Here is a 22,592-nt window from a genome sequence, read left to right as displayed (position 1 = left end):
GTCATTCAGAGTAGCTGGGCCATTTTTATACTCCCACCAGCAATATATGAGTGGTCCATTTTCCACATCCTTGCCAGCATTTTGTGTTGTCCTTTTTTTTTTAATTTAGCTGTTCTCATAGGTGTGTGTAGTGACATCATTATGATTTTAATTTGCATTTCTCTAATGACTAGTGATATTGAGCCCCTTGACTGTATATCCTTTTTGTTGAAACATATCTTCATGTCTTATCCCCATTTTCTAACTGGCTTGCTTGTTTTCATATTGCTAAAATTTGAGAGTTCTTTATATATTCTAAATACAAATCCAGTAGGCAGAGAGAACTCCCATCAAAAGCAGGCCAAAACCAAGACATATTGTAGTAAAATTTGCAAAATATGGAAATAAGGAAAAACTCCTAAAAGCACCAAGGGAAAAGAAATCCCTAACTTATAAGGGAAGACAAATAAGGTTAGCAGCAGATATCTCCACAGAAACTTACAAGGCTAGAAGACAGTGGTATGGTATATTCAATGTGTTGAATGGGAAAAATTTGCAGCCAAGAATACTTCATCCAAGAAGGCTGTCCCTCAGAATACATGCAGAGATAAAGATTTTCCCAGACAAACAAACAAACAAAATAAATAAAAGAGTTCATGACCACTCAATCAGCCCTGCAAGAACCGTTAAAGGCAAATCTTTGAGTGGTAAAGAAAGACAAAAAGCAAAGACTAGAAAGAATCAGAGAAAATCTCCAGAAACACTGATTTTGCAGGTAATAAAATAACACTAGATTCATATCTATCAACAGTCACTCTGAATGTAAATGGATTAAATGCACCAATCAAAAGACATAGGGTATCAGAATAAATAATTTTAAAAGACCCATCTATATACTACTTAGAGAAGATTCATTTTAGACCTAAAGACACCTCCAGAATGAAAGTGAGGGGATAGATAACCATTTATCATGCTAATATACATCAAAAGAAACCCAGAATACCAATACTTATATTAAGCAAATTAGATTTTAAACCAAAGACTGTAACAAGAGTTGAAGAAGGGCTCTATGTCATAATAAAGGGGTCTATCCAATAAGATTTAACAATTGTAAATATTTATGCTCCCAATCTGGGAGCACTGAAATATATAAATCAATTAATAACAAACATAAAGGAACTCATTTACAATAATAAAATAATAGTAGGGAATTTTAACTCCCCACTTATAGCAATGGAGGATCATCGAAGCAGAAAATCAACAAGGAAAAATGACTTTGAGCAACACACTGGACCAGATCACCTTAACAGATACATTCAGAACATTTCATCTTGGGGTACCTGGGTGGCACAGCAGTTAAGCATCTGCCTTCAGCTCAGGGCGTGATCCCGGCATTATGGGATCAAGCCCCACATCAGGCTTCTCTGCTAGGAGCCTGCTTCTTCCTCTCCCACTCCCCCTGCTTGTGTTCCCTCTCTCGCTGGCTGTCTCTATCTCTGTCGAATAAATAAATAAAATCCTTAAAAAAAAAGAACATTTCATCTTAAAACAGCAGAATACACAGTATTTTTGAGTGCACATGGGACATTCTCCAGAATAGATCACACACTGGGTCACAAATCATGCCTTAACAAATAAAAAAGATTGAAGTCATACCATGCTTATTTTTGGGCCACAGTGGTGTAAAACTTGAAGTCAACCACAAGAAAAAAATTTGGGATGACCACAAATATATACAGGGTAAAGAATGTTCTACTAAAGAATGAGTTGGTTTACCAAGATATTAAAGAAAAAAATTAAAAAGTACTTGGAAACAAATGAAAATGAAAATATGATGGTCCAAAATATTTGGGATGCAGCAAAAGTGGACCAAAGAGGGAAGTATACAGCAATATATGCTTACCTCAGGAAGCAAGAAAAATCTCAAGCACACAACCTAACATTTCACCTAAAGAAGCTAGAAAAGGAAAGCAAATGAAACCTAAAGCCATCAGAAGAAAGGAAATAATAAAGATTAGGACAGAAATAAATGTTATGAAAAAACTCCAGCAAAACAGACCAGTGAAACTAGGAGCTGGTTCTCTGAAGGAATTAATAAAATTGGTAAACCCCTAGCCAGACTTAAAAGGAAAAGAGAAAGGATCCAAATAAATAAAATCGCAAATGAGAGAGGAGAGATCACAAACAACAACACAGAAATACAAACAATTATAAAGTAATATTATGAAAAATTGGTTGCCAACAAATGGAGCAACTGGGAAGAAATGGATAAATTCCTAGAAACCTCAAAACTACAAAAGCTGAAACAAGAAGAAATACAAAAGCTGAACAGACCTATAACAAGCAAAGAAATTGAATCAATAATCACAAATCTCCCAACAAACAAAAGTCCAGGGACAGTTGGCTTCCCAACAGAATTCATCCAAACATTTAAAGAATAGTTAATACACATTCTTCTCAAATAATTCCAAATAGGAGAAATGGAAAGAAAACATCCAAATTCATTCTATGAGGCCAGCATTACATCGATTCCAAAACCAAACCCCACTAAAGAAGAGAATTACAGGCCAATATCCCTGAATGAACATGGAAGCAAAAATTCTCAACAAGATACTAGGAAATCAAATCCAACCATACATTAAAAGAATTATTCACAGCAACCAAGTGGGATTTATTCCTGGGAAACAAGAGTGGTTCACTATTCAGAAATCAATCAATGTGATACACATAAATTAAAGAAAGGTTAAGAACCATATGATCCTGGGGGGTAGTTAAGATGGCAGAGGACCAGGGGACCCCTTTTTCAGCCGGTCCCCTGAGTCGAGTTGGATAGGTACCAGACCAGCATGAACATCCACAGAATCAGCCTGAGACACAGGAAGATACATCTGGATCTCTACAAATGAACATCTCCAGCACTGAGTATTGAGGTACGAAGCGGGGAGCCATGAAACCGCGCACCGATATCGGAAGATAAACGGAAGGGGGAGGGAGCCACCGCGTTTGGACGCCGGGACATGGGGGAGCTGGCGGACTCGTGGACGGCACCCGTGAGACAACAGACCAAGACCGTGAGCCGTGAGCTGGGAGCGCGCCACCAGACTGAAACGGAGCTCCGGTGTGCTCACTGGAACCAGACTGAAACCGGGATCTCCAGAGCGCGCAGGGGCAGCTGGAGGCTGGCGGTGTTAGAAACACAAAGGACAAACTGAGGGCCTCAGAGGGGAGGGGGGTGGGGGAATGGGATAGACTGGTGATGGGTAGTAAGGAGGGCACGTATTGCATGGTGCACTGGGTGTTATACACAACTAATGAATCATCGAGCCTTACATCGGAAACCGGGGATGTACTGTATGGTGACTAACATAATATAATAAAAAATCATTAAAAAAAAAAGAAAGAAAAAAAAAACCACAAGGGACAGAGACGTGCCAGCCCTGGAAGTGAGGGCTGGGAAGCCAGGTGTGGGACGCTGCAGGGGTGAGCAGCACCAACAGAAACAGAGTTAAAGTGGCCAGAACATCAGTGGAGAATGGTCCGCAATCCCTCTCTTCTGAGACAGAGGCTGAGATTCGGCTACTGCTGTTCTGACTCTCAGAAGAGGCACAGCAAACCACCAGGGAAAGCCGCCAGAGAACAAAAGCCTGGAAATATTGGCTCACATTGTGCCCATCCCCATCTCCCCTCGCAGGGGACACAGAGACTCTACCTAAACAGGGTTGCCTGAGTATCAGTGCGGCAGGCCCCTCCCCCAGAAGGCAGGCTGAAAAATCAAGAAGCCCACATCCCTAAGATCCCTATAAAACAAGGGTGCATGGCCTGGGTCCCAGTCAAAAATTTGGGCTCTGGACAACCCCACAACCTCTCCTCATCAGAATGACGAGAAGGAGAAATCCCTCCAGCAAAGAAAAGACAATGAGTCTGTGGCCTTTGCCACAGAACTAATGGATATGGATATAACCAAATTATCAGAAATGGAATTCAGAGTAACAATGGTCAAGATGATGTGTAGACTTGAAAAAAGTATTAACAAACATGTTAATGAGAATATAGAATCTCTAAGGGTGGAAATGAGAGCGAACTTGGCAGAAATTAAAAATTCTATGAGCCAAATGCAGTCAAAACTAGAGGCTCTGATGGCCAGGGTGAATGAGGCAGAAGAACGTATCAGCGAATTGGAGGATGGGTTAGTAGAAGAAAAAGCTAAAATAGAATCTGGACTCAAAAAAATCCACACTCAGGAATGTAGGTTACGGGAGATTACGGACACAATGAAACGTTCCAATGTCAGAATCATTGGCATTCCCGAGGGGGTGGAGAAAAACAGAGGACAAGAAGAGATATTTGAACAAATTGTAGCTGAAAACTTCCCTAATCTAGCAAGGGAAACAAACATCCATGTCCAAAGGAGAGAGGACCCCTCCCAAGTTCAACCACGACAAACATACGCCACATCACATCATAGTGCAATTCTCAGATATTAGATTCAAGGATACAGTATTGAAAGTGGCCAGGGCAAAGAAATTTCTCACATACCAAGGCAAAGGTATCAGAATTAAGTCAGACCTGTCTACACAGACCTGGAATGAGAGAAAGGGTTGGGGGGGCATTTTTAAAGCTTTTTCAGAGAAAAACATGCAGCCAAGGACCCTCTATCCAGCAAGGCAGTCATTCAGAATGGATGCAGAAATAAAAACCTTCCAGAATTGTCAGTCACTGACCAATTTTGTAACCACGAAACCAGCCCTACAGGAGATATTAAGGGGGGTTTTATAAAAGTAAAAAAGCTCCAAGAGTGATACAGAACGAAAAGTCACAATCTATAGAAACACAGACTTTACTGGCAAAATGGCATCATTAAAATCATATCTCTCAATAATCAGTCTCAATGTAAATAGCCTGAATGCTGCCACAGGGTGGCAGATTGGATAAAAAGACATGACCCATCCATTTGCTGTCTACAAGAGACTCAATTTGAACCCAAAGATACATTCAGACTGAAAGTAAAGGGATGGAATACCATCTTTCAGACCAATGGACCTCAAAAGAAGCTGGGGTAGCAATTCTCATATCAGACAGATTGGATTTTGAACTAAAGACTATAGTTAGAGACACAGAAGGGCACTATATTATTCTTAAAGGATGTATCCAACAAGTGCATATGACAATTATAAATATATATGCCCCCAAGAGGGGGGCAGCAAGATACACAAGCCAACTCTTAACCACAATAAAGAGACATATCGATAAAAATATACTAATCGTAGGGGACCTCAACACTCCACTATCAGCAATAGACAGATCACCTAAGTAAGAAAGCAGCAAAGAAACAAGGGCTTTGAATGCCATACTCGACGAGTTGGACCTCATAGATATATGTAGAACACTACACCCCAGAACCAAAGAATACTCATTCTATTCTAATGCCCATGGCACATTCACAAGAATAGACCATATTCTGGGTCACAAAACAGGTCTCAACTGATACCAAAAGACTGAAATTGTTCCCTGCTTATTCTCAGACCACAACACCCTGAAATTGGAACTCAACCACAAGAAAAAATTTGGAAGAAACTCAAACACTTGGAGACTACGAACCATACTGCTCAAGAATGACTCGATAAACCAGGAAATCAAAAATCAATTTAAACAATTTATGGAGACCAACGAGAATGAAAACACAACAGTCCAAAACCTATGGGATACTGCAAAGGCAGTCCTAAGGGGAAATGCGTAGCCATCCAAGCTTCACTCAAAAGAATAGAAAAATCTAAAATGCAGTTTTTATATTCTCACCTCAAGAAGCTGGAACAGCAACAGAGGGACAGGCCTAATCCACACACGAGGAAGCAGTTGACCACGATTAGAGCAGAAATCAATGAATTAGAAACCGGGAGTACAGTAGAGCAGATCAACAGAACTAGAGGCTGGTTCGTTGAGAGAATCAATAAAATTGACAGACTGGCAAGACTTATCCAAAAGAATAGAGAAAGGACCCAAATTAATAAAATTGTGAATGAAAAAGGAGAGGTCACAACCAACATCAATGAAATTGGAAGGATTATTAGAAACTTTTATCAACAGCTATATGCCAATAAATTAAGCAATCTGGAAGAGATGGAGGCCTTCCTGGAAACCTATAAACTACCAACACTGAAGCAGGAAGAAATTGATTTTTTATTTTTTTATTTTTTTTATTTTTTTTTAAAGATTTTATTTATTTATTTGACAGAGATAGAGACAGCCAGCGAGAGAGGGAACGCAAGCAGGGGGAGTGGGAGAGGAAGAAGCAGGCTCATAGAGGAGAAGCCTGATGTGGGGCTCGATCCCATAACGCCGGGATCACGCCCTGAGCCGAAGGCAGGCGCCAAACCGCTGTGCCACCCAGGCGCCCCAGAAATTGATTTTTTAAACAGGCCAATTAATTATGAAGAGATTGAAGCAGTGATAAGCAACCCTCCAAATAACGAAACTCCAGGCCTGGACGGTTTTCCTAGGGAATTCTACCAAACATTCAAAGAAGAAATAATACCTATTCTCCTAAAGCTATTTCAAAAAATAGAAACAGAAGGAAAGCTACCAAACTCATTCTATGAGGCCAATATTACCTTGATCCCCAAACCAGGCAAAGACCCCATCAAAAAGGAAAATTACAGACCGATGTCCCTAATGAATATGGATGCCAAAACCCTCAACAAGATCCTGGCTAATAGAATCCAACAGTACATTAAAAAGATTATCCATCATGACAAAGTGGGATTCATCCCTGGGATGCAAGCATGGTTCAACATTCTTAAATCGATCAGCGTGATACATCATATCAACAAGAAAAGACTCAAGAACCATATGATCATCTCAATTGATGCAGAAAAAGCACTTGACAAAATACAGCATCCTTTCCTGATTAAAACCCTTCAGAGTGTAGGAATAGAAGGTACATTCCTCAATCTCATAAAAACCGTCTATGGAAAGCCTACAACAAATATCATTCTCAATGGGGAAAAGCTGGAAGCCCTTCCCTTAAGATCAGGAACTCGACAAGGATGCCCACTCTCGCCACTATTATCCAACATAGTACTAGAAGTCCTTGCAACAGCAATCAGACAACAAAAAGGGATAAAAGGTATCAAAATCGGCAAAGAAGTCAAAATGTCTCTCTTTGCAGATGACATGATACTCTATATGGAAAACCCAAAAGAATCCACGCCCAAACTATTAAAGTTATAGAGCAATTCAGTAATGTGGCGAGATACAAAATGAATGCTCAGAAATCAGTTGCATTTCTATATACGAATAATTAGACTGAAGAAAGAGAAATTAGGGAATTCATCCCATTTACAATAGCACCAAAAACCATACGTTACCTTGGAATTAACTTAACCAGAGACGTAAAGAATCTATATTCTAGAAACTAAATCACTCTTTAAAGACATTGAGGAAGACAAAAAAGATGGAAAAACATTCCATGCTCATGGATTGAAAGAATTAACATAGTTAAAATGTCCATGCTACCCAGAGCAATCTACACTTTCAGTGCTTCCCGATCAAAATACTGATGACATTTTTCAAAGAACTGGAACAAATAGTCCTTAACTTTGTATGGAACCAGAAAAAGCCCCGAATCTCCAAGGAACTGTTGACAAGTAAAAACAAAGCTGGAGGCATCACAATGCTGGATTTCGAGCTGTACTACAAAGCTGTGATCACAAAGACAGCATGGTACTGGCACAAAAACAGACACATAGACCAATGGAACAGAATAGAGAACCCAGAAATGGACCCTTGGCTGTTTGGGCAACTAATCTTTGATAAAGTAGGAAAAAACGTCTGGAGGAAAAAAGACAGTCTCTTCAATAAATGGTGCTGGGAAAATTGGACAGCTACATGCAAAAGAATGAGACTTGACCACTCTCTCACACCACACACAAAGATAAACTCCAAATGGATGAAAGACCTCGATGTGAGACAGGAATCCAACAAAATTCTAGAGGAGAACATAGGCAGCAACCTCTACGACATTGGCCAAAGAACCTTTTTCATGACACATCTCCAAAGGCAAGAGAAACAAAAGAAAAAATGAACTTGTGGGACTTCATCAAGATAAAAAGCTTCTGCACAGCCAAGGAAACAGTCCAAAAAACTAAGAGGCAGCCCACGGAATGGGAAAATATATTTGCAAATGATGCTACAGATAAAAGACTGGTATGCAAGATCTACAAAGAACTTCTCAAACTCAATACATGAGAAACAAGTAAACAAATCATAAAATGGGCAGAAGATATGAACAGACACTTTTCCAATGAAGACATACAAATGGCTAACAGACACATGAAAAAATGTTCAACATCATTAGCCATCAGGGAAATTCCAATCAAAACCACACTAAGATACCATCTTACACCAGTTAGAATGGCAAAAATAGACAAGGCAAGAAACAACAATTGTTGGAGGGGATGTGGAGAAAGGGAATCCCTCCTACATTGTTGGTGGGAATGCAAGATGGTGCAGCCACTCTGGAAAATAGTGTGGAGTTCCCTTAAAAAGTTAAAAATTGAGCTACCCTATGACCCAGCCATTGCACTACTGGGTATTTACCCCAAAGATACAGACGTAGTGAAGAGAAGGGCCATATGCACCCCAATGTTCATAGCAGCATTGTCCACATTAGCTAAATCGTGGAAGGAACTGAGATGCCCTTCAACAGATGACTGGATTAAGAAGTTGTGGTCCATATATACAATAGAATATTACTCAGCTTTCAGAAAGAATGAGTTCTCAACATTTGCTGCAACATGGACGGCACTGGAGGAGATAATGCTAAGTGAAATAAGTCAAGCAGAGAAAGACAATTATCATATGATTTCTCTCATCTATGGAACATAGGAACTAGGAAGTTCGGTAGGGAAGAAAGGGAAGAAGAAAGGGGGGTAATCAGAAGGGGGAATGAAGCATGAGAGACTATGGACTATGAGAAACAAACTGAGGGCCTCAGAGGGGAGGGGTGTGGGGGAATGGGATAGGCTGGTGATGGGTAGTAAGGAGGGCACGTATTGCATGGTGCACTTGGTGTTATAGGCAACTAATGAATCATCGAACTTTACATCAGAAACCAGGGATGTACTGTTTGGTGACTAACATAATATAATAAAAAAACATTAAAATAAAAAAATATATAAGGGGTAATATTAATATCTGCATTGTTAAAGACTAATGCAAATTATTTATTTTTTGAGCTATCCCTTATAAACCTGAAGAAAAATTTTGTATATTGCACCTGGTTGTCCTGCCAATTCTCTGGCTGTTTTCGTCTGATGTTTTATAACAGTTGTTTTATTTTAATGTTGGTGTGTTTTTGTTGTTGCTCATCCCAAAGGCCAAACTGACAGATCTCTTCCTTCTTTTTGTGATTATATAATTGAGAATTTCTAGTTTAAAAAAAAAGAACCATATGATCCTCTCAATGGATGCAGAAAAAGCATTTGACAAAGCACAACATTTATTCTTGATAAAAACCTTCAAGAAATAAGGATAGAGGAAACGTAATACAGTATCATAAAGGCCATATACAAAAAAAATGCACAGGTAATATCATCCTCAATAGGGGAAAACAGAGCTTTTCCTCTATGGTCAGGAACAAGACATGGATGCCACTGTCATCACTGTTATTAAACATAGTACTGGAAGTCGTAGCCTCAGTAATCAGACAACAAAAAGAAATAAAAGGCATCCAAATCAGCAAGGAAAAGTCAAACATTCACTAATCATAGATGGCATGATACTCCATGTAGAAAACACAAAAGACTCCACCAAAAAGTACTTGAAGTGATATACAGATACAGAAAAGTTACAGGATACAAAATCAATGTACAGAAAACTTTTGCATTTTATACACCAATCATGAAGCAGCAGAAAGATAAATTGATGAATCAATCCCATTTACAGTTGCACCAAAACCATAAGATACCTAGGAATAAACCTAACCAAAGAGGTAAAAGATCTGTATTCTGAACAGTATAAAAAACTTATGAAAGAAATTGGAGATGACACAAAGAAATGGAAAAATATTCCATGCTTGTAGATTGGAAGAACAAGTATTGTTAAAATGTCTATACTACTCAAAACGATCTACACATTTAATGCAATCCCTGTCAAAATACCACCAGCATTTTTCACAGAGCTAGAACAAATAATCCTAAATTTTGTATGGAACCACGAAAGGCCCTGAATAGCCAAAGCAATCTTGAAAAAGAAAAGCAAAGCTGGAGGCATCAGAATTCTGGACTTCAAGCTATATTACAAAGCTGTAGTCATCTGCTGCACTATGGTACTGGCACAGAAACAGAAACATAGATCAATGGAATAGAATAGAAAATCCAGTAATGCACCCACAGCTATATGGTCAACTAATCTTTGACAAAGCAGGAAAGAGTATCCAATGGAAAAAAGACAGTCTCTTCACCAAATGGTTCTGGGAAAACTGGACAGCAATATGCAGAAGAATGAAACCAGACCATTTGTGCTACACCACACACAAAAATAAATTCAGTAAGGATGAACGACCTAAATATGAGACCTAAATTATAAAAATACTAGAAAAGACCACAGGCAATAACTTCTCTGACATCTACTGAAGCAAGTTTTGTTTTTTTTTTCTAAATAAGTCCCCTGTGGCAAGGGAAACGAAAGCCGAAATGAACTACTGGGACTTCTTCAAGATAAAAATCTTCTGCAGAGTGAGGGAAACCATCAACAAAACTAAAAGGCAGCCTACAGAATTGGAGACAACATTTGAAAATGACATATCTGATAAAGGGTTAGTATTCAAAATCTATAAAGAACTTATCAAACTCAACACCCAAAAAACAAATAATCCAGTTAAGAAATGGCAGAGCACATGAATAGATAGTTTTTTCTGAAGAAGACATACAAATAACTAACAGACACATATAAAGATGCTCAATATCACTCATCATCAAGGAAATACAAATCAAAACCACAATGAAGGCTGCCTGGGGGCTTAGTTGGTTAAGCATCTGTCTGCCTTTGACTCAGGTCATTATCTCAGGGTCCTGAGATTGAGCCCTGCATCAGGCTCCCTGCTCAGTAGGGAGTATGCTTCTGCCTCTTCCTCTCTCTCTGTTCATGCTCGTTCTCTCTCTCTCTCAAATAAATAAATAAATAAATAAAATCCTTAAAAAAAAAAAAACACGATGAGATACCACCTCACACGTGTCAGAATGTCTAAAATTAACCACACAGGAAACAACAGATGTTGGTGAGGATGCAAAGAAAGACGAACCCTCTTACACTCTTGGTGGGAATGCAAGCTGGTGCAGTCAGTCTGGGAAACAGTATGGAGGTTCCTTAGAAAGTTAGAAATAGAACTACCCTACGACCCAGCAATTTCCCTACTATATATTTACCCAAAGGATACAAAAATACTGATCAGAGGGGCATGCATATGCACCCTGATGTATTGTATACACATACACAATATATGTGTGTGTGTGTGCTATACACACACACACACATATATATACACACACATATATATGCACACACACACTATATATGTATATATATATACACAGATATATACAAATACATACATATATGTCTATTAGTCAGCCATAAAAAGGAATGAGATCTTGCCATGTGCAATGACATCGATGGAGATAGGCTGTATTATGCTAGGTGAAATAAGTCAGTCAGAGAAAGACAAATACCATTTTATTTCACTCATATGTAGAGTTTAAGAAACAAAACAGACAAACATAGGGAAAGTAAAAAGAGAGAGAGAGAGAGAAAGAGGCAAACCATAATAGACTCTTAACAATAGAGAAGAAACTGAGGGTTGCTGGAGGGAAAATAGGTGGGGGGATGGACTAAATTGACGATGGGTATTAAGGAGGGTACTTGTGATGATCACTAGGTGTTATATGTAAGTGATGAACCACTAAATTCTACTCCTGAAACTAATATTACACTACATGTTAACTAGAATTTAAATAAAAACTTGAAACATTTAAATAAATAAATAAATAAATAAATAAATAAATAAATAAATAAATAAATAAATAAATTGCTTTTCCTTCAATAAGTAATTGGTTGTTATCCTCTGACTACTTTCAAGATTTTCTTTGTCATTAGTTTTAAAGTTTGACTATGATGTGTCTGGTGAAGATTTCTTTGGATATATTCTTTTTGGAATTTACTCAGAGTCTTGAATCTGTTAGTTTATGTTTTGAGAAATTTGGGAGGTTTTCAGACCTTATTTCTTTGAGTAGCTTTTTAGCCTTGCTTTCTTTCTTCTTCCCTGAGAGCCCAATGACACAAATGTTGGATCTTTGATATAGTCCCAGATACTTGGGACTCATTCTTAAACTACCCATTCCTATCTTTTGGCTAGAGAAAACTTGCTTTTCTTGGGGAGTGTGTGTGTGTGTGTGTGTGTGTGTGTGTGTGTGTGTGTGTGTGTGTGTGTGTAGCTCATTCTTTTGCTGCTTTTTTTTTAAGTGAACTTTCTCCATCTTTTTCAGATTAGGTAATTTCTATTTTTCTCTCTTGAAATCCACTGATTATTTCCTCTAACCTCTCCATTATTTCCATTGAGCCTATCCATTGAGTTTTGGTTATTGTGTTTTTAGTAGTGAAATATTCATTTGCTGCCTCTTGAATTTTTTTTTTTTTGCTCTTTCTGCTTCTTACTGATATTTTCTATTCTTTCATGTATCTTTGTAATTGTCTATTGAAGAATTTTTTTATAATTACCACTTTAAAATCCTTTTTAGAAAGTTATAATATCTGTGAAATCTTAGTGTTGGTGATTGTTCATTTTCATTTGTCATTCAAGTTGAGATATTCTGGGTTTCTTGGTTTTACAAGTTATTTTTTGTAATTGTCACCTAGAAAATTTAAGTATTATGAGACTCTGGATCTTATTTAAATCTTGAATTTTCTTTGACCTCTGTTGACACAGCTCCGGTGGACTAATGGAGGCAAGTCTGCATCATTTTTACCAAGTGTGGTTGGGAGTCCAGATTCTCCACTTTGTTTCCATTGATACCCTGGGATAAAGTGGTACTAAGTTACCGTTGGGTGGGAGAAGGAGTTAAGGCTCTTCATTCTATTGATACCACGTTGTCTGGAAGGGGTTACCACTCTCCCATATGGCCTTGCCTCACACTGCTGGAGCAGGTAGCTTCATTCCCACCTGGCAGTGGTGACAGTCTTGATTTTCCAGTATCTTTTGTCTGATACCACCCCAGGTAGGAAGGTGAAAGGTACTGGTTAGAAGATGGAAGTCTAAGCTTTCCATGTAGTCTCCACTGACACTGTGTGTTCGCAGGGGCCGGGTGGTCTCATTACTGCTAAGCATGCCTGAATCTCCACTGAGCCTTCTTCTCTGACACCATCTTTGCTGGATAGAGGGGGGAAGAGTTTGAAAGCCCTTGGCACAACTAATTACAGCCTGGCAAGTGTGAAGTTTAAGTTTTCCACTTGGCCTTTGCTGGTATGGTGGGGATGGGACTATAGGTTTTTCTAGAATATTTGTTTGAAGTAAAGTAGTTGTCTAAGTTTTTAGTATTGCTAAACTACCCATTCCTGATCTTTTGGTTAGAGAAAACTTGCTTTTCTTGGGGATTGTGTGTGTGTGTGTGTGTGTGTGTGTGTGTGTGTGCATGCACACTTGCATGTGCATGCCAATTGGTGTTTCTGAACTGCTGTCTTTTCTATTATTCAGTCAGGGAGAGATGAGACAAAAGGAAAGGTCAGGGATATCACTTTTGTGTTATTCTCTAGCTTCCACTGTCACTAACTGATCTTCTTTCCTCTGTACTTTTTCAGAGTGTTCTTACGTTTTATACAGAAAATGTCCCGAGGTTTTAGTGGTACTTAGAGGGAGGAATAGGAAAAAATATGTATCTACTCCATCTTTTGGAGGCAGAAGTCTACCTTTCCTTCATTTTTTTAAACAAAATTGAGATGCACCACATATATAACAGAGCTCACCCATTTAAAGTGTGAAATTTAGTGTTTTTTATCATATTATCAAGGTTGTGGAAACATCCCTACTATCTAACTTAAGAACATATTCATAAACCAAAACAAACAAACAAACCAATCTATTGTACCTATTAATTGTCACTGCCCATCCCCCTTCCCTCAACCTCTGGAAACCACTAATCTGATATTTATCTATGGATTTGCCTAATCTGGATATTTAAAATGGACTGATACAATATGTGCCCTTTTGTGTCTTGCTTCTTTCACTTATATGATTTCAAGGTTCATCTATGATGTAGAATGAATCATTACTTTATTTCTTTTTTATCTCTAATATTATTCTAGTCTACGGATATACTGCATTTTGTTTATCCATTCATCAGTAGATGGACATTTGGAATGTTTTCATTTTTTGGCTATTACATATAATACTACTATAAATGTTTGTGTAATTTTTTGTATTCATTTATATTTTTATTTCTCTTGTGTACATACTTATGAGTAGAATTGCTGGGTCATAAGAGTAGAATTGCTGGGTCATGTAACCTTCCATTTAATCACTTCTGGAACTGCCACACTGTTTTCCAAGGTGGCTACAGAATTTTATATTCCTACCAGCAATGTAAGGGTTCCAGTTTTTCCCTATCCTTTCGAATACTTATTATTATTTTCCTTTTTGGTTATAGCCATTCTAGTGGATATGAAGTATTAACTTGTGGTTTTCATTTTCATTCCTTGATGAATAATGACTTGGGGCATCTTTTGAGGAATTTATTATCCATTTGCATATCTTTTCTGGAGAAATATCTATTTAAATACTTTTTCCATTTTTAAATTGAAATGTTTGGATTTTTTGTTTCCAACTTTTAATTTTGATTTGTTAAAAATGTTAACCATAGAGTTGAGGGTCCCTTTCTGGAGTGTCTGTTCTGTTCCACTGGTCTATGTATCTGTTTTTGTGCCAATACCATGTCGTCTTGGTGATCACAGGTTTGTAATATAGCTTGAAGTCAGGCATTGTGGTGCCCCCTGTTTTGTTTTTCTTTTTCAACATTTCCATGGCAACTCAGGGTTTTTTTTTGTTCCATAAAAATTTTAGGATTATTTGTTCAGGCTCCTAGAAAAATGTGAATGGTATTTTAATAGGAATGGCATTGAAAGTGTAGACTGCTCTGGACAGGGTGGACATTTTAACAATGTTTATTCTTCCAATGCATGAGCATGGAATGTTTTTCCATCTTTTTGTGTCTTCCTCAATTTCTTTCATAAGGTTCTGTAGTTTCTAGAGTATAGATCTTTTACATCTTTGGTTAGGTTTATTCCTAGGTATTTTATGGGTTTTGGTGCTGTTGTAAATGGAATCAATTCCTTAATTTCTCTTTGTACACTTACATTGTTAATGTATAGAAAAGCAACTAATTTCTGTGCATTGATTTTGTATACTGCTACATTGCTGAATTGTTGAATGAGTTCTAGTAATTTGGGGGTGGAGTCTTCTGGATTTTCCACATAAAGTATCATGTCATCTGTGAAGAGAGAGTTTGACTTCTCTGCCAATTTGAATGCCTTTTATTTCTTTTTGTTGTCTGATTGCTGATGCTAGGACTTCTAGCACTATGTCGAACAATAGCGATGAGAGTGGGCACCCCTGTCGTGTTCCTGACCTTAAGGGAAAAGCTGAGAGCTTTTCCCCATTGAGAATGATAGTCACTGTGGACTTTTCATAGATGGTTTTTATGATATTGAGGAATGCCCCCTGTATCCCTAAATTCTAAAGAGTTTTAATCAGGAAAAGATGTATTTTGTCAAATGCTTTTTCTTCATCAGCTGAGAGGATCATATCATTCTTGTCTTTTCTTTTATTAATGTGATCTAGCAGGTTGATTGATGTCCAAATGTTGAACCACCCTTACATCCCAGGAATAAATCCCACTTGGTTGTGGTGATTAATCCTTTTAATGTACTGTTGGATTCTATTAGCTAGGATCTTGTTGAGTATTTTGGCATCCATGTTCAACAGGGATATTGGTATGTAATTCTTCTTTATGATGGGGTCTTTGCCTGGTTTTGGGATCAGGGTAATGCTGGCCTCATAGAATGAGTTTGGAAGTTTTCCTTCTGTTTCTATTTTTTGAAACAGCTTCAGTAAATCGGTATGATTTCTTCTTTAAATGTTTGGTTGAATTCCCCTGGGAAGCCACCTGACCCTCGACTCTTGTTTTTTGGGTGGTTTTTGATTACTGCTTCAATTTTGTTACTGGCTATTGGTCTATTCAGATTGTCTATTTCTTCCTGTTTCAGTCGGTAGTTTGTAAGTTTCCATGAAGGCATCCATTTCTTCCACATTGCTTAATGTGTTGGCAAACAGTTGCTGGTAATAATTTCTAATAAATCCTTCTATTTCCTTGGTGTTAGTCATGACCTTTCCTCTTTCATTAATGATTTTATTGATTTGGGTCCTTTCTCCTTTCTCTTGGATAAGTCTGGCTGGAGGTTTATCGATCTTATTAATTCTTTCAAAGAACAAGCTCCTAGTTTCATTGATCTATTCTACTATTTTTCTGGCTTCTATTTCATTGGTCTCTGGTCTAATCCTTATTAGTTCTCATCTCTTGCTTGGTTTAGGTTTTATTTACTGTTCTTTCTCCAGCTCCTTTAGGTGTAGGGTTAGCTTGTGCGTTTGGGATTTTTCTAATTTTCTGAGAGAGGCTTGGATGGCTATGTATTTCCCTCTTAGGATCACCTTTGCAATATCCCATAGGTTTTGGACCACTGTTTTCCATTCTTATTAGCTTCCATGAATTGTTTAAGTTTTTTTTAGTTTCCTGTTTGACCCAATCATTCTTTAGCAGGATGTTCTTTAACTTCTAAGTGTTTGAATTCCTTCCAACTTTTTTTTCTTGTGACTGAGTTCGTTTCAAGGCATTGTGGTCTGATAACATACAGGGAATAATGTCAATCTTTTGGTATTGGCTGAGACCTGATTTGTGACCCAGTATGTAGTGTATTTTGGAGAAAATTCCATGTGCATTCGAGAAGAATGAGTATTCTGTTGTTTTAGAGTGGAATGTTCTGTATATATCTACGAATGTGTCATTCAAAGCTCTTGTTTCTTTATTGATCTTCTGCTTAGATGATCTCTCCACTGCTGAGAGTGGAATGTTAAGATCTCCTATTAATGTATTATTATCAATATGATTCTTTATTTTGGTTAAAACTAACTTATGTAGTTGGCTGCTCCCATGTTGGGGGCATAGATATTTATAATTGTTAGATTTTCTTGTTGGAAAGACACTTTAAATATGATATAGTGTCCCTCTACATCTCCTACTTTATTATTTTGTTTAAAATCTAATTTGTCTGATATGAGAATTGCAACCCCAGCTTTCTTTTGAGGTCCTCTGGCATGAAAAATGGTTCTCCATCCCCTCATTTTCAATATGGAGGTGACTTTAGGTTCAAAATGAGTATCTTGTAGACAACAAATGGATGGGTCCTGTCTTTGTATTCAATCTGCAACCCTGTGCCAATTCATGGGAGCATTTAGGCCATTCACATTGAGAGTAACTACTGAAAGATATGTATTTAGTGTCATCATATTGCTCTCAGCATTGCTCCCTTGGCGGTAAGATTAGCAAGGGTTACTATATATGCGAGAGTGTTGGCCTATTTTTATTGGTTTTTGAAGGTTTCCTCTCTGCCTCTTGGACACAAATGCTTGTTTCCTTCCCAGATTAGGGAAGTTCTCAGCTATGATTTGCTCAAATATCTCTTCTAGTCCTCTCTTTCTCTCTCTCCACCCGCTCAGGAATTCCAATAATTCTGACATTGGGACATTTCATGGTGCCATTGATCTCTCTAATTCTGATCTCAAGGGCTTCTAGTTGTTTATCCCTAGCCTTCTTGACTTCCTTCCTTTCTATCAGCTTATCTTCTAGCTCACTAATTCATTCTTCGCTTCATTTACCCTAGCTGTTAGAGTATCCAGTTTAGACTGAATCTCATTCATAGCATTTTTATTTTGGCCTGATTAGATCTCATTTATGCCTTTAGAGATTCTATATCACTGGTAATGGTTTTCTCAAGCCTAGCTATTGACTTCATAATTGCTACCCTTAAGTCTATCTCTGTCATCACGCTTATATCCATATCCATTAGGTCTGAGGCAGAGACCATTGTCTCTGGTTCTTTCTCTGTTAAGAGTTCCTCCTCCTAGTCATTCTCTTGAGGGATGGTTGAGGGAATGTATTGAGTCCAAAATACCAAACACTACCCAAGCAAGATGAACCCTAGGAAAATCTGGAGCAGTCAGAAGCCACCACCAAAAAAACAAAGCCAAAACGAAGCCCATTAATAAAATTTATAAAATTAAAAAATAAAAAAAAATTAAGGAGTTAAGATGGTGGAGGAGTAGGGGACCCCTTTTTCAGCCGGTCCCCTGAGTCGAGCTGGATAGGTACCAGACCAGCTTAAACAACCACGGAAGCAGCCTGAGACACAGGAAGATAAATGTGGATCTCTACAAATGAACATCTCCAGCGCTGAGTATTGAGGTACAAAGCAGGGAGCCATGAATCCGAGCACAGATATCGGAAGATAAACAGAAGGGGGAGGGAGCCGCCGAGTTCGGGCACCGGGAAGTGGTGGCCACCTGCACAGGGGAGCGGGTGGACTCGCGCACGGCACCCGCGAGAGAAAAGACTGAGACCGGTGAGCCGGGAGCGGTGAGCCGGGAGCGTGCACCACCAGACATCTCGGGAAACTCCGGAATCCCGGTGCGCTCACTGGATTCAGACTGAGACCGGGAGCTCCAGGAGCACACAGGGCAGCTGGTGGCTGGTGGCGTTAGAAACACAAAGGACAGAGACGTGCCGACCCTGGAAGTGAGGCCTGGGATGCCGGGTGTGGGGCTCACATCTCGGGTCGCTGCAGGGTTGAGCAGCACCAACAGTAACGGATTTAAAGTGGCCAGAACATCAGTGGAGAACAGGCCGCAATCCCTCTGTTCTGTGACAAAGGCTGAAATTCGGCCGCTGCTGCTCCGACTCTCAGAAGAGGCACAGCAGACCGCCAGGGAAAGCCGCCAGAGAAGAAAAGCCTGGAAGTACCGGCTCACAGCGTGCCCATCCCCAACCCCCCTCACAGAGGACACGGAGACTCTACCCAAACAGGGTTGCCTGAGTATCCGCGTGGCAGGCCCCTCCCCCAGAACACAGAAGGCAGGCTGAAAAATCAAGAAGCCCACAACCCAGGGCGCCTGGGTGGCACAGTCATTGAGCGCCTGTCACTGGCTTAGGGCATGATCCCAGCGTTCCGGAAAGGAGTCCCTCATCGGGCTCCTCCACTGGGAGCCTGCTTCTTCCTCTTCCACTCCCCTGCTTGTGTTCCCTCTCTCGCTGGTTGGCTCTCTGCCACATATAAATAAATAAAATCTTTAAAGAAGAAGCCCACATCCCCAAGATCCCTATAAAACAAGGGGCACGGCCTGGGGGCCCAGTCAATAATTTAGGCTCTGCACAACCCTGCAACCTCTCCTCATCAGAATGACAAGAAGGAGAAGCCCCCCCCAGCAAAGAAAAAACAGTGAGTCTGTGGCCTCTGCCACAGAAATAATGGATATCGATGTAACCAAATTATCAGAAATGGAATTCAGAGTAACGATGGTCAAAATGATGAGTAGAATTGAAATAAGTATTAACGAAAAGGTTACTGAGAATATAGAATCCCTAAGGACAGAAATGAGAGCGAATCTGACAGAAATTAAAAATTCTATGAGCCAAATGCAGGCAAAACTAGAGGCTCTGATGGCCAGGGTCACCGAAGCAGAGGAGTGTATTAGTGAACTGCAGGATGGGTTAATAGAGGAAAAAAACGAAAATAGAAGCTGGTCTTAAAAAAATCCAAGCCCATGAATGTAGGTTACGAGAGATTACTGACTCAATGAAACGATCCAATGTCAGAATCATCGGCATCCCCGAGGGGGTGGAGAAAAAAAGAGGTCTAGAAGAGATATTTGAACAAATTGTAGCTGAAAACTTCCCTAATCTAGCGAAGGAAACAAACATTCGTGTCCAAGAGGCAGAGAGGACCCCTCCCAAGCTCAACCACAACAAACCTACGCCACGTCACGTCATAGTTCATTTCGCAAATATTAGATCCAAGGATACAGTATTGAAAGCAGCCAAGGCAAAGAAATTTCTCACGTACCAAGGCAAAGGCATCAGAATTATGTCAGACCTGTCTACACAGACCTGGAATGAGAGAAAGGGTTGGGGGGCATTTTTAAAGCTCTTTCAGAGAAAAACATGCAGCCGAGGATCCTTTATCCAGCAAGGCTGTCATTCAGAATTGATGGAGAAATAAAGACATTTCAGAATCGCCAGTCACTAACCAATTTCATAACCACGAAACCAGCCCTACAGGAGATATTAAGGGGGGTTCTATAAAGGTAAAAAGGCCCCAAAAGTGATACAGAACAGAAAGTCACAACCAATACAAACAAAGACTTTACTGGCAACATGGCATCATTAAAATTCTGTCTCTCAGTTCTTAGTGCCAATGTAAATGGTTTAAATGCTCCCATAAATAACACAGGGTTGCAGATTGGATAAAAAGAAATGACCCACCCATTTGCTGTCTACAAGAGACTCATTTCGAACCCAAAGATGCATTCAGACTGAGAGTAAGGGGATGGAGTACCATCTTTCATGCAAATGGACCTCAAAAGAAAGCTGGGGTAGCAATTCTCATATCAGATAGATTGGATTTTAAACTAGAGACTATAGTTAGAGATGCAGAAGGGCACTATATTATTCTTAAAGGAAGTATTCAACAAGTGGATATGACAATTATAAATATATATGCCCCCAACAGGGGAGCACCAAGATACACAAGCCAACTCTTAACCAGAATAAAGATACATATAGATAAAAATACACTAATAGGAGGAGACCTCAACACTCCACTATCAGAAATAGACAGAACACCCTGGCAAAAACTAAGCAAAGAATCAAAGGCTTTGAATGCCATACTCGACGAGTTGGACCTCATAGATATATATAGAACACTACACCCCAGAACCAAAGAATACTCATTCTATTCTAATGCCCATGGAACATTCTCAAGAATAGACCATGTTCTGGGACACAAAACAGGTCTCAACTGATACCAAAAGATTGAAATTATCCCCTGCATATTCTCAGACCGCAACGCTCTGAAATTGGAACTCAACCACAAGAAAAAATTTGGAAGAAACTCAAACACTTGGAGACTAAGAACCATCCTGCTCAGGAATGACTCGATAAACCAGGAAATCAAAAATCAACTTAAACAATTTATGGAGACCAACGAGAATGAAAACACAACGGTCCAAAACCTATGGGATACTGCAAAGGCAGTCCTAAGGGGGAAATACATAGCCATCCAAGCCTCACTCAAAAGAATAGAAAAATCTAAAATGCAGTTTTTATATTCTCACCTCAAGAAGCTGGAACAGCAACAGAGGGACAGGCCTAATCCACGCACGAGGAAGCAGTTGACCAAAATTAGAGCGGAAATCAATCAATCAGAAACCAGAAGTACAGTAGAGAAGATCAACAGGATTAGAAGCTGGCTCTTTGAGAGAATCAATAAAATTGACAGACCACTGGCAAGACTTATCCAAAAGAAAAGAGAAAGGACCCAAATTATTAAAATTATGAATGAAAAAGGAGAGGTCATGACAAACACCATTGAAATTGGAAGGATTATTAGAAATTTTTATCAACAGCTATATGCCAATAAACTAAGCAATCTGGAAGAGATGGAATCCTTCCTGGAAACCTATAAACTACCAAGATTGAAATAGGAAGAAATTGATATCTTAAACAGGCCAATTAATTAAGAAGAGATTGAGTCAGTGATAAACAACCTTCCAAATAACAAAACTCCAGGCCCGGATGGTTTTCCTGGGGAATTCTACCAAACATTCAAAGAAGAAATTATACCTATTCTCCTAAAGCTATTTCAAAAAATAGAAACAGAAGGAAAGCTACCAAACTCATTCTATGAGGCCAATATTACCTTGATCCCAAACCAGGCAAAGACCCCCCCAAAAAGGAGAATTACAGACTGATTTCCCTAATGAATATGGATGCCAAAATCCTCAACAAGATACTTGCTAATAGAATCCAACAGTACATTAAAAGGATTATCCATCATGATCAAGTGGGATTCATGCCTGGGATGCAAGCGTGGTTCAATATTCGCAAATCATTCAGCGTGATACATCATATCAGCAAGAAAAGTCTCAGGAACCATATGATCCTCTCAATCGATGCCGAAAAAGCATCTGACAAAATACAGCATCTTTTCCTGGTTAAAACCCTTCAGAGTGTAGGAATAGAGGGTACATTTCTCAATCTCATAAAAACCACCTATGAAAAGCCTACTGCAAATATTATTCTCAATGGGGAAAAGCTGGAAGCCTTTCCCTTAAGATCAGGAACTCGACAAGGATGCCCACTCTCGCCACTGTTATTCAACATAGTACTAGAAGTCCTTGCAACAGCAATCAGACAGCAAAAAGGGATAAAAGGTATCCAAATCGGCAAAGAAGAAGTCAAAAT

The 22,592-nt window shown here is 39.1% G+C and overlaps 1 protein-coding gene across 1 annotated transcript in view; it reads left to right on the top strand.

Annotated features, from left to right (window-relative positions):
• Positions 1-22,592, top strand: part of DACH2 (dachshund family transcription factor 2) — an 813,807-nt gene that overhangs the window by 721,740 nt on the left and 69,475 nt on the right. The gene's annotated exons all lie outside the window — the stretch shown is intronic.

The sequence above is a fragment of the Ursus americanus genome, chromosome X (assembly GCF_024610735.1).
Source record: "Ursus americanus isolate L20-20 chromosome X, mUrsAme1.1.p, whole genome shotgun sequence".
Taxonomy (NCBI): domain Eukaryota; kingdom Metazoa; phylum Chordata; class Mammalia; order Carnivora; family Ursidae; genus Ursus; species Ursus americanus.
This window is presented reverse-complemented; position numbering and strand designations above follow the sequence as displayed.